This window comes from Choloepus didactylus, chromosome 4 (assembly GCF_015220235.1).
Source record: "Choloepus didactylus isolate mChoDid1 chromosome 4, mChoDid1.pri, whole genome shotgun sequence".
NCBI lineage: Eukaryota > Metazoa > Chordata > Mammalia > Pilosa > Megalonychidae > Choloepus > Choloepus didactylus.
Window position 1 is genome coordinate 1,642,353 of NC_051310.1, and position 21,479 is coordinate 1,663,831.

Consider the following 21,479-nt stretch of genomic DNA (forward strand, 5'->3'; position numbering starts at 1 on the left):
ATAAATGTAATATTGCCAACTGTAAGGAAGGTGTTCCTTCTTCTGAAGTGGCAGAGAATGTGACAAAATTGAGTCCTGGCATTATATGGAAGGGAGAATTTGAAAATGATGAGCTGGGATTCTTAGCTGAAGAGATTTCCAAATTAAATGTGGAAAATGCAGCCTGGCTTCTCCTTGCAACTTACAGTAAGAGGAAAGAAATAAGCTTACAGCTGAACTGTTGGATACTAAGAAACCAGAAATTGATGGTCTGGAAAATCCTACACTTCCAGAAAGTGAGACTCCAGAGGATAATACCCCACATGAAGATTTAACAAAACCTGGAACTACCCAGCCATTTCAGTACAACCAGAATTGGAAATGGAGTTATACAGAAAAGATTTGTAGAGACTCCTTTTGTATGATGTTTTTAACCCCTGTATGTTGCATGCCAAGCCAACAAATTTTTTGCAAGATATGTATAAATGGAACCACTGCCAGTCTGGGATAAAAGGGATGGATTGATGGAAAAATTTCTTCAAAGGCAGACCATGGATGCTAAGGTATGAAGCCAAGAAATATAAGGCCAGGAGAGCAGATCCACCCACACATGTGAAGGGTGAGTTTCCCCAGAGTCAGAGGGTGGGCCTTCTATATCAATATTCAGGAAGTGTGCTGCTGCCCAGGCCTCAGAGAGGATGGAGCACATTCTCTGGGGATTGGAGAGAGCATGGCTACCACCTCACTGTTCTGAAGAGGTTGACCATGTGTGCTGGTTTGAATGTATTTTGTCCCCCAGAAAAAGCCATATTCTTTGATGCAATCTTGTGGGGCAGACATATTAGTGGGGATTAAGTTGGAAACGTTTGGATTAGGTTGTTTGTATGGAAATGGTGCCCCACCAACTGTAGGTGATAACTCTAATGAGATAATATCCATGGAGGCATGGCCCTACCCATTCAGGGTGGGCCTTTATCAGTGGAGCCATATAAATGAGCTGACATAACAGAAAGACTCAGTTGCAGCTGTGAGTGATCTTTGAAGAGGAGCTACAGCCAAGAGGGACACTTTGAAGAAAGCACAGGAGCTGCAGATGAGAGACAGTTTGAAGACAGCCATTGAAAGCAGACTCTTGCTTCAGAGAAGCTGAGAGAGGACAAATACCCCAAGTGCAACTAAAAGTGACAGTTTTTGAGGAACTGCAGCCTAGAGAAGAATGTCCTGGGAGAAAGCCATTTTGAAACCAGAATTTTGGAGCAGACGCCAGCCACATGCCTTCCCAGCTAACAGAGGTTTTCTGGACACCATTGGCCATCCCCCAGTGAAGGTACCCAATTGCTGATGTGTTACCTTGGACACTTTATGGCTGTAAGACTGTAACTGTGAAACCAAATAAACCCCCTTTCATAAAAGGCAATCCATCTCTGGTGTTTTGCATTCCAGCAGCACTAGCAAACTGAAACACCATGTACCCTGGAGATGGTAGAGAGTCTGGATACCACTGAGATGTTTGAGGAGGGTGGAACCAAGAATAAGGTGGTATCCCCAATACTTGAACATGTTGGAGCAATCAGCCCAGCATATGGAGAAAAAGGCCACTGCATAAGCCCTTGGAAATTGTGGGACTCCTGCTTTTTCAAACCCAGAATACAAAACATCATTCTATAAATGACTCTCAGACTTTGAAATCTACTGGAGTTTGCCCTGCAGATTTCCAGAACTGTTTGGGTCTGGTGATATGTTTTCCTTCCAATTTCTTCCTATGGTAATGTTAATGTTTATTCTATGACTGCCTTCCTTTGTATATTGGAAGCAGATAACTTTTTCTAAGTTTCATAGGTCCACAACCAGAGGAGAATTTTGCCTTAGGACAAACCATGCCTGTAACTGATTTTGATAAGACTTTGTACTTATCTATTGTTATTGAAATGATTTAAGGTTTTGTGATATTGTGATGGAATTAATGTATTTTGCATATGGACAAAACATGTCTTTTTGGGGTTCAGAAAGTTGAATGTGCTGGTTTGAATCTGTTATGTACCCCAAAACAGATGGGAACTTATGATTATGTTGTTTCCATGGAGATGTGACCCCGCCCATTCAAGGTGGGTCTTAATTAGTTTACTGGCACCCTCTTTGAGAGGATAAAAGGTAGAGACATTTTGAAGAAAGCTCAGAGAGACGTAGAGAGAAAACTCCCAGAGACATTTTGTAATAATAAAGGAAGTTGAATTCATTAATAAAAGCCTTCCCACAAAGAAAACTCCAAGCCAAACAGTTTAAGTAATGAATTCCTCCAAACACTGAAGAAGGAAATAACCAAGTTTTGCCAAAAACAACTTTGTTTAGAGACTAGAAAGTCAAGAAGAGTCCCCAATTCATTTTTTTTTCAGTACCAATAAGTCCTCATTTATTCATTGTATTATTCCAGGAAAAAGGGTGAAGGGGAAAGGGTCAGCATGTGTTATAAAATGATAGCAGAAAGGGAAAGAAGTACCCAGCACAAAATCAACCATCAAATAAACATACACAGTGATAAGTTCACTGAAGCCCAAGGGGGCTCAGTCTCCTGCAGTTCAGGAATGAGGGGAAAGGATTAGAGAAACAGAGAGGTACATGTTTTCCTACCCTCCCTTCATCCCCATAAATTCAAGATTCCACACAAAGCTTTGGTTTCTAGCAGTAAACATGGAGCTGCATTCTTCCATCTCCTATTAAACAATCTTGTGGCTACTTTGACATAAGTTTCTTGCACCCGCATAAAAGTTCCCGAGTGACTTGGATATACATTCCTCTTCCCTTTTTGGATTTCTTACCTCCACTTTCTACATGGAACCACCCCACCCTCATCCTCACCCATTGTTTCTCTGTATCCTAGGATTGATGATTAAGTAGGTTTAGTCAATCCAAGTACAGCAGTATTAAACTTTCAGCATGAATCACATTGAGGAATAGACTTAATTCAGAAAGCTGGGAATGAGGGATGGAGGGTTCCTAGATTCCTCAGGTCTTTTGTATAAGTCATTGAAGAGTTGTGGAGATATCCCCAAAATTATATGTGTATGGGAGGTTGGGAAAGGGGAGCTGGAAGGGGCAATGGGGTAAGTTTTTAGGACAGAAGATTTAGTCCAAAATAGGAAATAAGGGAAGGAGAACATGAAAGAAGGGATGGTTCAAGATCCCCACTTCAAGAGGGGGCTCCCAAGCAGTTTCAGATCCTTCTGCCAGGTGCATAATCTTCTGTCAAAGATGCTTTGGCTATTTTTCTTTCACCCACAACAAAAAAAGAAGTTAGTAAACATGAAAAACCCCAAAAGAACATGGAGAAAGACCAACACATTATATTTACACAAATTAGGCCACCTAACAATCACCAAATCAGTGACTTGTGAAGTTCTACAAAGCCCAGACAAATACAATAAGTAGAGGGGGGCAGCATTTGGGGAAGACAAGAACCCAGGATCAGACACACATCACCCAATGTGTTTTATTGCATTTGCCCCATTTCAACACAGTGAGGTAGGTCCACAACATGTAAATGACATCCCCTTTCTCCTTTAGCTACTATGACGCTATAATCACTACTGCAGCAGGGTAGGACATTGGCTCTGGGTGCCACAAAGAAGCCTTCACTGATGGTCTCTCTGGAAGCCAAGCAGGAAAAGTCCAGAAATTTGAAAGGTTAAGAATTTTAGTCTGCTTCATCCATCCATCCTTGGACACCCCCCCACACCCACTGTTCATGGCAGGCCCAGACTTATCCAGAGAAAGGATGACCTGGTGTGCCAAGCAAGCCCTGGGCCCTAGGATCAGAGATTGGGAACAGGAATCCCTTATTATATATTCAGTAACTCTCACCTAATCTTGGCTTCTTCTCTTGACCTTTAACTGGGCCCAGCCTCTCCTAACCTCTCTGCACCATCTTCCCATTTAAACTAATTTCCAATTTTCCAATAGAAGTCAAGTTGTGGGGCGACCCACACCTAGTCTCCTGTAAAGGGGAGGTGTTCTAGTTTGCTAATGCTGCTAGAATGCAAAACACCAGAGATGGATTAGCTTTATAAAAGGGGGTTTATTTGGTTACACGGTTACAGTCTTAAGGCCATGAAGTGTCCAAGGTAACACATCAGCAAACAGGTACCTTCAGTGAAGAATGGCCAATGGCATCTGGAAAACCTCTGTTAGCTGGGAAGTCACGTGGCTGCCTTCTGCTCCAAAGTTCTGGTTTCAAAATGGCTTTCTCCCAGGACGTTCCTCTCTAGGCTGCAGTTCCTCAAAAATGTTACTCTTAGTTGCTCTTGGGGCATTTGTCCTCCCTTAGCTTCTCCGGAGCAAGAGTCTGCTTTCAACAGCTGTCTTCAAACTGTCTCTCATCTGCAGCTCCCGTGCTTTCTTCAAAGTGTCCCTCTTGGTTGTAGCTCCTCTTCAAAATGTCACTCACAGCTGCACTGAGTTCCTTCTCCCTGAGTCAGCTCATTTATATGGCTCCACTGATCAAGGCCCACCCTGAATGGGTGGGGCCATGCCTCCATGGAAATTATCTCATCAGAGTTATCACCTACAGTTGGGTGGGGTGCATTTCCATGCAAACAACCTAATCCAAACGTTCCAACTTAATCCCCACTAATATGTCTCCTCACAAGATTGCGTCAAAGAATACAGCTTTTTCTGGGGAACCTAATACATTCAACCTGCACATTTCACTCCCTGGACCCCAGAAAAGCATATTCTTTCCAAATACAAAATACACTCATCCCATCACAATATCACAAAAACTTAAATCATTTCAGTAATAATAGTTAAGTACAACATCTCATCAAAATCAATTATAGGCGTGGTCAGTCCTAAGGCATAATTTTCCTTTAGCTGTGGATCTGTGAACTTAGAACAAGTTATGTGCTTCCAATATACAAAGGAGGGACATTCATAGGATAAACATTCTCATTGCCATAAGGAGAAACAGTAAGGAAAACAGGGTTTAAGGGACCAAAACAGTTCCTAAAACCTGCAGGACAAACTCCATTAGATTTCAAGGTCTGAGAGTCATTTATAGAACAATGTTGCATCCTTGGGGCTTGAGAGAGTGGGAGTCTAACCCTTCCTAAGGGCCTTTGTGGCAGCCCTTTCCTCTCCAAATGCTGTGGTGAGCGCTCCAACATATCCACACATTGGGGAGACACACCTGTCTCGGCCCCACCCTCCTCAAACATTGGAGCAGCTCCTGGATTCCCTTCCATCTCCGGGGCACACGCTCAACCCTTCAGACAGTGTGGTGGCAGCCAGGCTCTCCCCAACTCCCTGGGAATGTGCTCCACCCTCTTTGGGGGCTTGGGGTGGCAGAACGTTTCCTGAGCATTGAGGCAAGAAGGCCCACCTCGACCTCCAGGGCAAACTCAACCCTTTCCATGCATGTGGGCTGCTCCGCTCTCCCAGCCTGAGACCTCTTGACTCCAGACCCTCAATATCCATGTCTCCTGTCTTGAAGAAATTTTTCCTTCAATTTGTCCCTTGTCTGTCCTCCTCCAGTCCAGACCGGTAACAGCTCTGTCTAAAGATCTCGCAAAAATTCGGTTGGCTTTGCATGAAGCACACAGGAGTCAAAGCCATCAGACAATAGGACTTTCCACAATCCTTTCTGCTTAACTCCTTTTCCAGTCTTGGCTTGTACTGAAATGGCGGCTGGGTTCCATGTTTGATTACATCCTCATGTTGGGCTGTAGCTTCTGGGAGTCCACCCCTTGGAAGCCTGTGATTTTCTAAGCCATCACCTTCTGGTTTCTTTGAACTCAAAAGTTCAGTTCTAAGTTTATGTCTCTCCGCTCACATTGTACTATAAGCTGCAAGGAGAAGCCAGGGTACATCCTCCACATTTAGTCTGGAGATCTCCTCAGCTAAGTATTCCAGGTTGTCACTTTCAAATTCTTCCTTCTGTCTGACACCAGGACTCAATTTTGCCAAATTCTCTGCCACCTTAAAACAAGGATCACCTTTCTTCCAGTTTGCAACAACACATTCATCATTTCTCTTCAAGCCCTCGTCAGAAGTATCTTTAGAGTCCATATTTCCACAAACAGTCTCTTCAAAGCAGCTCAGGCCTTTTCTATCAAGCTCCTCACAGTTCTTCCAGAATCTTCCCCTTATCCATTTAAAAAGCCGTTCCAACATGTTTGGTATTTGCAAACTCAGCAGCACAAGCACCCCACTTCTCTGGTACCAAAATCTGTTCTAGTTTGCTAATGCTGCTGGAATGCAAAACACCAGAGATGGATTAGCTTTTATAAAAGGGGGTTTATTTGGTTACACAGTCACAGTCTTAAGGCCATAAAGTGTCCAAGGTAACACATCAACAATTGGGTACCTTCACTGGAGGATGGACAATGGCATCCGGAAAACCTCTGTTAGCTGGGAAGGCACGTGGCTGGCGTCTGCTCCAAAGTTCTGGTTTCAAAATGGCTTTCTCCCAGGATGTTCCTCTCTAGGCTGCAGCTCCTCACAAATGTCACTCTTAGTTGCTCTTGGGGCATTTTTCCTCTCTTAGCTTCTCTTGAGCAAGAGTCTGCTTTCAACAGCTGTCTTCAAACTGTCTCATCTGCAGCTCCTGTGCTTTCTTCAAAGTGTCCCTCTTGGTTGTAATTCCTCTTCAAAATGCCACTCACAGCTGCACTGTCAGCTCATTTATATGGCTCCACTGATCAAGGCCCACCCTGAATGGGTGGGGCCATGCCTCCATGAAAATTATCTCATCAGAGTTATCACTTACAGTTGGGTAGGGTGCATTTCCATGCAAACAACCTAATCCAAACATTCCAACTTAATCCCACTAATATGTCTGCCCCACAAGATTGCATCAAAGAATATGGCTTTTTCTGGGGGACATAATACATTCAAACTGGCACAGGAGGGATTTCAAGAGGACACTATGGCAGAAAAGCCAGCTCTAATTGGCAAAAATGAGGTAGTTCAAGTAGTTGTTCTTTGTGGTGATAAAGCAACAACAATAAAAAAGTATTCCTGCTGTGCAGACCTGGAGCTGCTGCCGACTTATCCCTGAGATTGCTCATGAACCTGAGAACAATGGTCAGGAATCAGGGCCTTAGATTCAAATATACAAAAAATACAAAACTGGAATATTTATATTAAGAAAAAAAAAAGAATGCACAAGATACGTCATTTGTACACAGCTAGTGCAGTTGGAGTTCTGAAGAAAGTGGGACCCAAGGTGCAGTTATCCAAGGGAGCAAATAAATAACATCGCATCTGCCCAGAATGAGGCAGGAAAGAGCTCAGGCGCAGTCGTCTGCAGCTCTCCCACCAACCACCCCTTCTGCCTGTCGTCACAAGCCACTGCTTACGTCAGCTCCCAGCACCCTGTCCCAAGAGAGGGTGATGAGACAAGACATGTGTGCTGGTTTGAATGTATTATGTCCCCCAAAACGCCATTATCTTTGATGTAATTTTGTGTGGGCAGACGTATCAGTGTTGATTAGATTGTAAGTCTTTGAACGTTTTCATGGAGATGCACCCCACCCAACTGTGGGTGATGACTCTGATTGGATAATTTCCATGGAGGTGTTACCCCACCCATTCAGGGTGGGTCTAAATTAAATCACTGGAGCCATATAAATGAGCTGACAAACACAAGGAACTCAGTGGAGCTGGGAGAGACATTTTGAAAAGGAGCTACAGCCAAGAAGGACACTTTGAAGAAGCTGAGAGAGAGAGTAGCTGCAGATGAGACACAGTATGAAGATGGCCGTTGAAAGCAGACTCCTGCTCCAGAGAAGCTAAGAGAGGACAAATGCCCCAAGAGTAACCGAGAGTGACATTTTGAAGAGGAGCTGTGACCTAGAGAGGAACGTCCTGGGAGAAAGTCGCTTTGGAACCAGAACTTGGAGCAGATGCCAGCCACATGCCTTCCCAGCTAACAGAGGTTTTCCAGACGCCATTGGCCATCCTCCAGTGAAAGCACCCGATTGTTGATGACTTATCTTGGACACTTTACAGCCTTAAGACTGTAACTGTTAACCAAATAAACCCCCTTTTATAAAAGCCAATCCATTTCTGGTGTTTTGCATTCCGGCAGCATTAACAAACTAGAAAAACATGGAAAAACCCTGCTCCACTCCAGAGAGATTCCCTCCCACAGAATGTGGTGGCTCCTGGGTTGGGTCCATCCATCTGTGCTCATCTTTTCACTCTAGCATGACAAATTTTTATAAATCCTCTTTCAAAGGAAAACTTCCCTCTCCAGGCCACTGTAAAAAAACTAGAGATTCTAGGGTATTTCATGCAGGCTCTAGTATTTCTCCTGAGAGCCCTCACTTGTATTTGGGTAGTGCATGGTTGGAGTTCCTTTGCCTTGTCCCCCTCCCCAACCAAGATGGAAGAGGGGGTGATGCTGTGGACCCAGCCTGAGATCCAGGGCAGTGCCAGCTGCCCCCTAACCCACCCTCTCCCACTTTCTGCACTCTGCTGATCGATGCCTGCTCCTTGGAACTTCCTAATCACAAAAGGATTGCCCCCATGCGCTATAGGCTCAATTCTGGGCCTCTGGGAGCAGGGCAGGGCTGTGGATCTCTTCTTTCTCCTCCCCAAAGCAGGAGGGCTTTCCCTGTGAGCCAGGACCTGCTGGGCCTCCAGTGGACATGAGGCTACCATATGGCTGATGCTCTGGCCAAAGTGATATTTCTTGGGCTGTGGTGGCAGCTTGCATCCTTGGCAACGATGGTCTAGACCGCCACAGTTGCAGCACCTGCCTCCTTTTGATGTGCACTTCTGCATGCTCTTCCCCTTTGGTGGCCTCTCACTCCCAATACAGACACCCCACCAGGTCCTGTGACACGGATGGATTCCAGGCCCTTGGCAGACTTACAGGTGAACTCCACCGCCTCACCCTCCTTCAGGCTCCGGGAGCCCTCCATGTGCAGCTTACTCTGATGCACTAAGACGTCCACAGTGGGGTCGAGCGCAACCCCGGCGCGGGCGGTCACGGACCGGAAGCCGAACCCCACGCGCACGTTGAACCACTTACAGACGCCGGCACCGGGCAGCAGCTGCGGCTCCTCTGCCTCCCGGGCCGCGTTCTCCGGCGCCTCCTCCACCGCCTCAGCGCAGCCACCTGCAGGCTGCTGGTCGGACACGGAGCCACGGTCGTCCCCTGAGCCCGCGGCTGCTGGCCCCAGAGAAGTCCGGAGGCAAAGGGGTGCCTCGGAGAAGAGGCAGCTACATCTCCCCTGGCACCCCCAATTCACTTTTAAAAGCAATTTATTTTAAATTGTGGCATACTGTACATAATACAAAAAATACTTAACCATTTTAAGTGGACAATTCTTTGACATTTAGTACATTGACAATACTGCTATTTCCAGGCTATTTTCATCATCCCAAACCAAAACTCACTCTCATTTAGCAATACCCGCCCCCCCACACACACACCCCTGGTCAGCACTGTTCTGCTTTCTATCTCTGGATTTGCTTCTTCTGTGTTTCCTGCAAAAGACATTAAACCATGTCTGTCCTTGTGTGTCTGGCTTATTTCACTCAGCATGACGTCTTCAAGTTCATCCATGCTGCAGCATGTACCAGCGCTGCACTTCCTTTTATGGCTGAGTAATAGCCCATCATATGGATGGGCCACGTTTGTTTCTCCATCCTCTGTGGGTGGACACTTGGGCCGCCTCCACCTTTTGGCTACTGTGAAAGATGCTGCCATGAACAGTGGTGTGCAGGTATCTGTCTGGGTCTGCTTTCTGGAACGCTGCTTTCTGTGCTTTTAGGCATATACCTAGGAGTGGGATTGCCAGCTCTTATGGTAATTCTACACTTAATTTTCTGAGGAACTGCCAAAGTGTTTTCCACAGCAGCTGCACCATTTTATACTACCACCAACAACGTCCGAGGGTTCCTATTTCTCCCCATCCTTGTCAGCACTTGCGTTTTCCTCATAATAGCCATTCTAGTGAGTGTGACATGGTATCTCCATTTAGTTTTAATACCCATTTGTTTCTCTAATGGCTAGTAATGTTGAGCATCTTTTCATGTACTTATTGGTAATTTAAATATCTTCTGTGGAAAATCTGTTGGCCCATTTTTCAGTTGGGTTGTTTGTCTTTTTGTTGTTTAGTTGTAGCAGTTCTTTACATATCCTGGGTGCTAACCTTTATCAGATATATAGTTTTCCAAATATTTTCTCCCATTCCTGTACTTTGTCTTCTCAGTTTTTTGATGATATGCTTTAATATCATGCATATCAGTTTTTTGATGATATGCAGAAAAGTTTTTCATTTTGATGAAGTCCATTTTATCTTCTTAAAAAAATTGCTTGTGCTTTTGTGTACAGTCTAAAAACCCATTATAGTTACTCCATTACTGTCTCTTTATTATTTTAATTTCTCTGTCACTTTTGAAGGATCGTTTTGCTGGAGTTAGAGTTCTTGGCTGACAGTTCTCCCTTGAGGGCTCTAAGTGTGCCCCCACCATCTCTGGCCTCTTCTGGTTCCCGTGGGGAATCCACTGCTCATCTCACTGGGTTCCCTTGTAGGTACAAGGTCGCTCCTCTCCACCGGCTTTCAAAATCCTGTTTTTGGATTTTGATGATTTTGCTGTAATATGCCTTGGTGTAGATCTTCTAGACTCTGTTCTGTTTGAAGTCCATGGATCTCCCTGGAAGGTACAGCCATGGCTTTCATCAAACTTGGCAAGTTTGGGGCCATTATTTCTTCAAGTGCCTGTCTGCCCCTTTCTCTCTCCTGTCCTTCTGGGGCCCAATGATGCATACATTGCTGTGCTTGATAGTCTCCCAGAGCTCCTGCAGGCTCTGTCTGTTTTTCCTCATCGGTTTTTCTTACTGTTCCCCACACTGAGGAGTTTGCTGATTCTTTCTTCTGCTTGTTCAAATCCACTGTTGAATCTGAGTTTTCCTTTCAATTGCCATACTTTGCAGCTCCAAAATTTGTTTGGTTCCTTTTTATAATTTCCATCTTTTATTTTGTTCAGATGTTTTCCTAATTTTCCTTTAGTTCTTTGTATATGGATCAGTTTAGCTGTTGAGTGTATTTAAGACAGTCAATTTAAAGTCTTTGACTAATAGTTCCAGTCTGTGAGCTTCCTCAGGGATGGTTTCTGGAAAATTCTTTCTTTCCTGTGACTAGGACATATTTTCACATTTCTTTGTGTGTTTTGTAATTTTTTTGTTGAGAACTGGACATTCTGAGGATTATGGTTTGTTAATACTCTGGAAATCTAGTTCTCTCAAACCTCTGGGATTTCTAGGTTTCTTTTTCTTGTTGAGGGCTTATCCATCAACTTGTGACTTTTCCAAACTATTTTTGCACCCAGTCAGGAAATGTAAAGAGAAAAGTGGAAAACAATTTTAAATAAGTACAGCCTTCTTAAGACTCCTCTGTCTCTTTTGCCCGAGAGGGTGAGTGGGAACAATGGCTGCCCTCAGAGCCAGCCCTCCAGCAATCTGAAGTAGCTGATCAACTGTAGTGATCAGTAACTGGACCAAACTCTCCCAGTTTTTGGAGACCTAGGTTCTTATAGGCTACACTGGACCCCGAAGGCTGCACCAGGAACCTGGGTCCCCACTGCTGCCTGCCATGTGGATGGGGAGAGGGGGTTGGGTAGCCAGTGCACGGATGGGGTAATTCACTGTATTTATTGCAATTTACCAGTCTCTTCAGCTCTTCTCTGGGTATTGCACAGTGTTCAGTCATCCTCCAGAGTTCCAGATTTTTGATTCAGACAGTTCCTGCCAGTTCAATTGTTGTTTTCTTGGAGGGACTGGTTCCTGGAACTTCCATTTTCCCATAATCCTCCATCTCTAAGACTTTTGAAGTGTTATCAGTCTGTGTTTCACTGTCCCCAGGACTCATTCTGGCACCTTGTCTCGGGAGAAAGACTGAAGAAATTGGGCAGGATGGAAAGCTGGTGCTGAAGAGGGTGCTCTCCTTCTCCAGTATGTACTGCTTCAGCAGCGGGGAGACCTTGTCCCGAAGAGCACCTGTTTGTCCCGCAAGGTCTGTCTCTTCACCCTCACAGCACAGGCCTGACTGCTCCTTGTTGGCCATGACCAGCTTCGGCTTCTTCTCGGGAAACTTGTGCAAGTATTTCATGATGCACATCACCACTGGCTGCAAGGACTCCATCTTCCCCAGAGACAAGCTCTTCTCCAGAAGGTCTTCCAGTTTCTTGTACCTCCCTTTGGCCTTCCTCTCTGTGACAATGGCTGACACTCTCTCCAGCAGCTTTTCCTGCAGCCCATCAAACACAGGCTGGTGGAGCTCCAGACATGTGGTCCCATGCAGGTCCAACAAGGGCAAGGCCGACTGCAGGGATGGCAGGAGCATGCCATTCTCCATTGGGAATTGCTCGATGGCTTTGAGCAGCTCAGTGCAGGTGGTCAGTGTTTCCTTCAGGTCTTCACAATTGGCCATGCCCAGATCCTGCATCCCCGTGAACAGGGCTGAATCCCTGGGCCCCCCAGAGCCCCACTCCCCCCCAGTGCAGCCCAGCACGTGACCCTGCAGCCACAGGCTTCCACCCAGCAGCCGCTCCGCACAGGCTCCTGGGAGCAATGGTGGGCAAGCTCCCAACCCATTTTTGAAACCATCTTAACACCAGAACCACATATGGACATAACAAGAAAGGGAAATTATAGGCCAGTGTCACTCATGAACATAGAGGCAAAACTATACAAAATGTCAACAAATCTAATCTAATTATACATTTAAAGGCTAATACATCTTCACGCATTTGGATTTAGACCAAGAGTCAAGGGTGGTTTAAAAAAGAAAAATCAATCCATGTGCATCTCTTTCCCTTCTCATTCATTGAGGATCAGCTTCTGGCCCATGTGCCCACTGCTGGGGGAAGGCTTGTCTGTGGTGCCCATGGCCAAGCTTTCCAACTACTACTTTTCCTTTATCTTCCCATTTCTCCAGTCTTTCCTCTTCCCTTTCTTTGGGGCCAAGCTTTCAACAGCACATCTAGCATGGGTGAGGGGATTACAAAAGGAACAAATAAGTGAAAAATTTAAGTATGAGGAGAACCAGGCTTCTCACTGTCAGAATGGAGTTTCAAATAGGTAAAAGGGGAAGGCTAGAAGAAATCCTGGGTACAAGTGTAAGCCCATGGTAATACAATAGACAAATAGATAGATGATAAGTAGATGAAGATAATAAATTAGGATGAATATAGTGGATGATTTATAAATAGATTATAGATTATAAATGCGTGATGGTAGATAGGCACAATGTCACGGCCCAAGGGGGCTTTTGCAGTTAAAGGACTAAAGAAGGCACCTGGCAAGGTTTGAAACATGAGCTTTCATTTGGGGCTTACTCACAGGGAACGGAAGTCAGTGGAGCTGCTCTGAATGGTGGCTGGCTCAGAGCTCAGTGTGAAATAACCCTGCACTTTGGGGGGGCTAATCAAGCTGGTTATAACGGCTTGAGACAAAAATTTTCCAAAGGCTATGGAAGCATAAGCGCGGGAATGGGAATCTTGTGACATAGGGAAGGATCGATTGTAGTCAACAGGGAAGAGGGGAGAATTATAGGTTATCTTGTAGATAATAGTATCTCAGGGAGTTTCAGGTAGGAGGTAAGCTATAGATTACATTTAGGGCTGGAGACCTGATCCTACAAGGAGAGTAGGTCAAACCATAACTGACCTAGGTCTCACAAGTGGCTGTGTGCACAGGCTTCCAGGCCATTAGGGAAGACCCTGGGCCCAGGGCTCCCACAGGTAAAGTTTCAATTACATGTATTATAAAAAAATGGTAGATAGATAGATAGATGATAGACAGATAGATAGATATGTAGGTAGGTAGATAGTGATAGATGTCAAATCAAATATAGGTGTATGTATGTGTTCCCTGAGAAGGCCTAGAAGTGATGAAACCCTGGCAGCAATGAGCACATCCAGGTGCCCAGATTCTGATTTCTGAAGAATATTCTCCACTACTCCTGAGAGAAATGACTGACTTTGCAATGGGGACAAAAAGTACAAGATTAGCCTCAAATATCTTGTGGCTCCAAAAGATAAGGAACTAACTAAAGACTGATGGGCCATATTAAAAGAGCAAAGGACCCAGATTCAGGAGGACCCACTGGACACATAAGACCATTTGAGCATCACAATAATAATGGGAGGAATTGAATAAAACATAAATCAATGAGTCCATACTGATATAAATAAATAGATGGAGGAGAAGGGAAAGCATCATACAGCAGAATCTCACTAATACATCTAGAAGGAACAATGAATCTCACCGTTTGGCAGCCACCACAGTCCTAACTGAATTAGGTGAGAATCACCAATGGAATGAGGCCAGGATCACCCTGATGTCAAAGCCAAAGAGAGACCACCAGAAGCAAAGAAAACTATAGAAAAATGTACCTTATAACTACAGATGCAAAAACCCTCAACCAAATAATAGCAAACTAAATTCAACAGCATATTAAACATTTAACAGCACATTAAAAGGATTACACATCATGACCAAGTGGGATTTCTTCCAGGAATGGAATAGTGGTTCAACATTTTAAAAAATCAATGTAATACACCCACATTAGGAGAATGAAGGAGAGAAATCACATGATCATCTCAATTGACATACAAAAACATTTGACGAAATTCAATACACTAGATAATCAGGTGGGCCTGATTCAGCGAGCTGAAAGGCTCAAACGCAGTGCTGAGGCTTCTCTGAAGAAGATGCTCTGCCTGTGGACAGCAGCTCCAGCCCCTGCCCAGAATTTCCAGCCGGCCCTTCCCGGTGCTTACCCTACAGTTTTTGGATTTTAGACTTGCCCTACTGTGGTGGGGATACAGTATGGGGCTGATCTACATAGCAAGAAAAGCAGTGTGGGTATGGGTGCAGAAATAGAATAACAGAAGAAAGAGGTCAGTGGAAGACCCCTGTACATTTGGGAACATACTATTGAGAAAGGTGACACCACAAACTGATGAGGAAAGCATATATTTTTTCCAATAGATGGTGCTGGAATTGGCTCATAGTATGGGAAAAATCAAAGAGCTGGGTAGCCTACATAACCCCACCTACAAGGGGGACTCTAGGTGGATTGAAGACCTCAGTGGTAAAGGAAAGACTAACAGGAGGATGTGTAGGGGAATATGCCCCGGGAGAGGGAAGACCGTCTCCAACAAAATGTTAAAAGTAAAAACCAAGAGCAAAACAAAAATGCATTTGATTATTTAAAGCTTTAAATTTTCTGTTCAACAGAGGGAAAGCATGGGAAATGTTTTTTTTTTTTTAATTTTAAGTTCACTTAACATACCATACAGTCATCCCTGGTGCACAACTGTTCACAGTACCATCATATAGCTCGGCATTCATCGCCCCAATCAATCCTTGTACATTTTCCTTACTCCAAAAATAATAAAAATAAAAGTAAAAAAGCATTCCATCCCACCCTATTTTCCATTTCATTTCTGTCCCCATTTTTCTACTCATCTGTCCACACACTAGATAAGGGAGCATGAGCCACAAGATTTTCACAATCACACGGTCACACCATGTAAGCTACGTAGTTATACAATCGTCTTTAAGAGTCAAGGCTACTGGGTTGCATTTCCACAGTTTCAGGTATTTTCTTCTAGCTATTACGATATACTAAAAACTAAAAAGGGATATCTATATAGTGCATAAGAATGCCCTCCAGAGTGATCTCTTGGCTCCATTTGAAATCTCTCAGCCACTGAAACTTTATTTTCTTTCATTTCTCTTCCCCCTTTTGGTCAAGATGTTCTCAATCCCACGATGCCAGGGCCAGGCTCATCCCTGGGAGTCATATCCCACATTGTCAGGGAGATTTACAAACCTGGGAGTCAGGTCCCATGTAGTGGGGAAGGCTGTGAGTTCACCTGCCGAGTGGGTTTGGTTTAGACAGAGAGGCCATATCTGAACAAGGGAGAAGTTCTCTGGGGGTGACTCGTAGGCATAATTACATGTAGCTTAGCCTCTCCTTTGCAGTAACAAGCCTCATAAGAGCAAGCCCCAAGATCAAGGGCTCGGCCTGCTAAATTGGTAGTCCTCAATGCTTGTGAGAGTATCAGTAATTCCCCAGGTGGGAAAGTTTAATATTTCTGCATTTCCCTCAAGTCCCTTGGAGGGGCCCTGCAAATATATTTTTACTCTCTTTCCAAATTACTTTGGGTTGTATCAGGATTTCACATGAACCTGTACAAACCTACCAAATCTCAATTCCTGTTCAAAGTTAACCATGGGGAAATTTTAACCAGATTACAAAACAGAAAAGATATTTATGATAAGCAAAAACATCAATGGATTAATATCTCGAATATTCAAGGAATTCCTGCAAATAAAATTGAAAATGGCAGCAATCCCAAAAGAAAACGTGATCAAAGGATAGGAACAGGCAGTTTACAGAAGAGGAAACCAAAAATCCAAAAAAGTATGTGAAAAGATGCTCAAATGCAAGAGTCAGAGCAACGGGAGCTAAGTGGGAGCCACCTGACACCCGTTTGACCAGTGCCCTGCTGAGGGAGGGCTGGCAGTGAGCAGGAGACTGACAGCACAGTCAGATGGCCCTGCTCACGTGCAGGTCTTGCGTACCCTACAAGTTAGCCTGTCTGCCCCTGGGTGTGCATCTCAAGGCATTGTTCGCACAGGTCCACACGAGGGCAGGGTCCTTGGAGACAGCCTGGGCATCTGTCTTTGAGAAATAGACAGGTAACCGTGGTGGAGGTGCCATGTTGGACTTTGGGATCTTGTGCATGGGTCAGAAGCAGTGAAGTAGCTGCACACAGCTTCACTGATGGAGCTTTAAGACATGGTGCTAAATGGAGAGACCAAGTGGGAAAACACAAATACCTGCACTAGTCAGGCTGTGGTTCCCAAACAGCGTGCCAAGGCGCCCCGGGGTGCTGCCGAGAACTCACAGCTGCAAGGTAGCTTAAAGTCCCGAGGGAAGTACAGGAACCCTCAGCATGAACTGTTCGTCTGAGATGGTGCAGAGTTTCAACATCAGATCTCACTACTTTCCTTCTGATGAGGTGTCTTTATGAAGCTGGGCTTGCAGCAGTTGCTGTGCTAAAAAGTAAATACCAGACAAAATCAATGCAGATCCGGGGATGAGGGTGGCGATGTCTGACCCAATTAAGGATTGAGAAGCGCAGAGTCCAACATCCTATTAGCGAGTAATTATAGGTGTTTAAGAAGTAAATTGTGTTGTTTTTTTTTCAATTTATGGGTTTTCTTTTTCCAAATTATTCCCAAGCTGTTAGGACATAAATACTTATCGAGTTTGGAACCCTAATAAACAGAGCTTTAGGACATAAATACTTATCAAGTTTGGGACCCTAATAAACAGAGCTTTAGGACATAAATACTTATCAAGTTTGGGACCCTAATAAACAGAGCTGTTGAGGTCTCTTTGGCCCAGGGAAGCCTTGACCACACTGCCCATGAGTCAGGGCAACGCGAGCTCGGCCTGGGGAGGAGCTCAGCACCCCTCACCCTCACTCCACCACACCCCAAGGCCTCTGGCTGCACGGTGGTGACCCTCACATCCGGATCTGCTCTGGATGACCTAGAGGCCATAGAATTGAAGAAGACAAGTCGCCTGTGCCCCATGCCCCTTGTACAGGATGGCAACAGGAATGGCGAGCTCCGAGCAGGGTGGACACTCCCGCAGGGGAGGACAGGGCCTGTGCCGCGGGGCCGTGAGGAGGCTGAGCCAGGCAGGACGCTGGCCGCAGGGCTGCTGAGCGCCAGGGTCGGCACACCCCACTCCAGGCGAGCACCAGCCTTCCTGGGGCTACCCGCCTCCACCAACCACTTCCTGTGGGGGCGATCCCGGGTGCAGGTTGAGTCCTTCTGGTCAGTACCTTGAGCTGCAAAGTCACCGCAGTTTGTCCCTGTCGTGGCTCTGAATCACTTGTGCTGCTTTGCTTCCCTGCCTCCTCTTGCTTTCTGAACAGGATGTGGCTGCAAGCCTGAGGTCCTTTGGGGGACTGAGGACTTCTAACAGGGTTGTGTGCCTAGCCCTCTTTCCTGCAGATTGGGGTCCAGGAGCAGCGGTCCTTACACCTGTGCAAGGCCCCAAATCTTCTCTCCGTTGCCCTTCATTTCTGCTCTCACCCTGGCCACCACTTGCTCGAGCTCATTTCTCTCTTGCAACATAAAGCTAAACACAGCAAGTAAGGGCCACACCTATTATCATTTGGGCTTTCCCCACTCTCTTGGCCACAGGCTGGGCAGCTTTCCAAGTCACCGCAGGCAACCAACAGTCTGCTCAAATGTCCCTCTCTAGCTGCCCCGCAGCCCAGGCCCACATGCTCCAGGTCTCAGCCACAGCAGCGCCCATCTCTGAATTAGCTGAGGTAGTATCAGCTGCTCTAATGGAGAGATCCAAACTATCAGCAGTGGCACCCCACATCCCCATCCGGCTAACACCCCATTTCATCGCTGCTCTTTAAGGCGGGACTCCAGTCTCATCCCCGTTCCCACCGTCCGCCCCTCGCTCAGCCCACGCCGGGCCACCGACACTCGCTGTCCCCTCCCCGTGACTTCCTTCAGGCCTCTGCTCAAACTTGTCTTTGCCAGCGAGGCCACCCCCAGCCGCCACCCCCTTCACCTTCAGCCCTCCTGGTGCTTGTGTTTTCCATCCTGGCACCCGCTGCCTCCTGACACATTTGTTCTGGCCTCTGTTCTTCCAGCCCCGGTGCTCTGCTCGAGTCCAGCCTGAGCTGGCCCACGAGGCACCGCATGAATTCCGGGGGAGCAAATGAGTGAATGCGTGAGCCCAACACGGCCAGGGGTCAGAGACGTCCAAAGGACAGACCGTGCTCAGAGCCCGAGAACCCGAGGAGGGGACAAAGGCGAGCCAGGATGCACACGCACACACACACATGCACACACACACACACACACACACACACGGGCAGAGCTGGGTGACCCGTGTCCACAATCACACACACACACGCACACACACACACACACACACACACGGGCAGAGCTGGGTGACCCATGTCCACAACCCCCAAGGGCACAGAACTGAAGAGGGCCTTGTGGGCTCCAGGGAAAGCCGAGCAGACGGTCACCCTTCCCATGACTCACCCGGGGACGGTGGCAGAGTGATGCGTCCCCCACAGGCATGCACGTGTCCCAAGCCCCAGTCCTGAGGGTGGACGCGCTTGCAAATGGGGTCTCCGAAGTCAGCTGAGGGCCTCATATGATATAACTGGAGTCCTTGTAAGCAAAGGAAAGGTGGACATGGAAGGAGAAACCAAGGAGACAGAAAGGGACAGACGTCCGTGGGACCGCCAGCCGGCCACTCCAGAAAGCCTTGAGGGAAGCCTGGCCCTGCCGGCACCTGATGTTGGACGTCCAGTCTCCAAACCGCGAGCCAGTATGCCCCCGTCCCAGACACCAGTCTGTGGCATGTCCAGCAGCCCCGGCAAACCCAGACGGGAACAAACGACGCAAAGCTCTCCCCTCGACGCCCTTAGAAATCTTCAACCACATTTGGATTTCAGCAGGTCACTGGGAATACTCCGCCAGGTGACCCACAAGTACTGTGGAGGTGTGTGGGGGGGGGTGGGGGCAGGAGACCCCGGGGGCAAACCAGAGCAGCTTCCAGCCGGGGGCAGCACTGGGTGCAGGAGATAGGCCCCACGCCTCAGGTCAAGGTCAAGCCAAGGTCGGCTAGCGATCCGCGAAGGAGACCCTGAGCTGAGTGGGAGAGGGCGAGTGACCCAGCAGGTGACAGTTGGAGCTGAAAGGCTCACCGCAGTTGGAACCAAACCAGACAGCAAGATAAGTGGGAGACCAGCACAGAGATGTGTGCGTGGTGTCGCATTTGGACTTCATTCTGTTTTCCTAACCTAGTATTTGATACACCCGGAGAGCGGATGTACCATATTCAAGTTATGAATTATAATAAAAGGAATGTCTGCAAAACCACCCCCATGGGACCCCCGTGGGTCCCAGTGCGTGTGCCACGGCCCCTCCCACGAGGTGGCCCCGCATCACCTTCTCGTGGTCTCGCTGTACATCTCCTGCTGCGTGCTCACTTGCCTCCCAAAGGCTCTCAGGGTTTTGCATGCAAAGCTCCCGGGAGACGGCCACGGTGGTGCAGTGTCTTTGGGCATCACAACGTTCTGGTCCACTCTCCTTTCGTCCGACACTCTGGTCACCGCAACTTCCCGCCGTGCAGATTTTTGCCCGCAGTTCGTTTCTCCAGGGTAGGCCTGGGCGTGCTCGAGCTTTTGGGGTGTTGGCACAGGGCTTTCCAACCCACAGGCTGTCTGTCCATCTGGGGGCTCGCACGGCAGCTCGTGGGAGCTGCATTTGCACGGCTCTGGTTATGGTGAAGGTACTTCGGCCTGTTTATTTGACATTCCCGCCTCCTCTTCTGCACAATGCCTGGCCTTGTCTTTTGTTCATGATTGGTCTCTTTCATGATGATTTATAGTTCTATTTTCTTGATTCTAATTCTTCATCACTTATAACCGCTGCAAATAAATTATCCCACTCCGGCTTGTCCTTTCTTCTTTGTGGTGTCCTGTGAATAAGTAGAACTTTCTACTTTGCATGGAGTTGAACGTATCAAGCATTCCTTTTATGGCCAGGACACGTTCGTCTCCGGAAGCTGCTCCCTGATTCAAGCGGGGGTGTTCTCCATTGTTTCTCCTACGAATTTGTCTTGTTTCCTTTTAGTGTCGACCCCACCAGAAATGGCACCCAGGTCTGCCCAGTCACGGGAGCGACCGCACTTTCCTCACAGATGCTCACTTGTCCACGGGGTCTGCCGGCACCCCTCCTGCCCCTCCTACCCGTCCAGCCCCTCTCCTGACCCTGGTCTAGCACCGAGTGTCCACCTGGCCTTGGCCTCCTGCACTCAACCTGCCCCAGTCTGGGTGTGGTGGGCAGGACCTGCCCCTGGGTCCTCACCTGGTCTCAGGCCTTTGAACCTGCCCCATCAATGCTGGAGGGGACTGAGGTGCCAACTTTAAGATAGGAAGGTTACCCTGGCCTGTGGAAGGGGTTCTGAAAGTGGAAGAACGAGGCAGAAGGGGGTGTTGGTGGCATGCGGGGCCTCGAAGACATGGAGGCCACGGGCATGGGCCAGAGAGGCCGCTGGGGCTAGAGACAGCCCCTGCCATCAGCAGCCGGGGACCCAAGGGAGCCAGGCAGCCGGGCCTCTGGCCTGCAGGGGGTCGCAGCCTGCCGACCCCGGGAGTTGACCTGGGCCCAAGTGCTGACCGGCACAACCGTGAAGTCACAAACGTGTGTTGTTTCTAGTTGCTGAGTTCGTAGCAACTTCCTCCGGCAGCACCAGGAGGGTAAGGCCGTCCGTCCCAACTCCCCTCACCAATGCAGCTTTCTACTGAGTCTCAGCGCCCTGCTGAGCCGTCTCCACGAGGGCCATGGCCCGCGGGTCCCCTTTTCTACTGTGTGAATTTTAGAATCCACGTCTGGAGTTTCGGCTACATTTTAGAATCTGCGT

The 21,479-nt window shown here is 47.3% G+C and overlaps 1 pseudogene; it reads right to left on the reverse strand.

The window, feature by feature from the left end:
- Positions 1-8,515: 8,515 nt before the first annotated feature.
- Positions 8,516-12,431, reverse strand: LOC119530968 (annotated as a pseudogene).
- Positions 12,432-21,479: the final 9,048 nt, after the last annotated feature.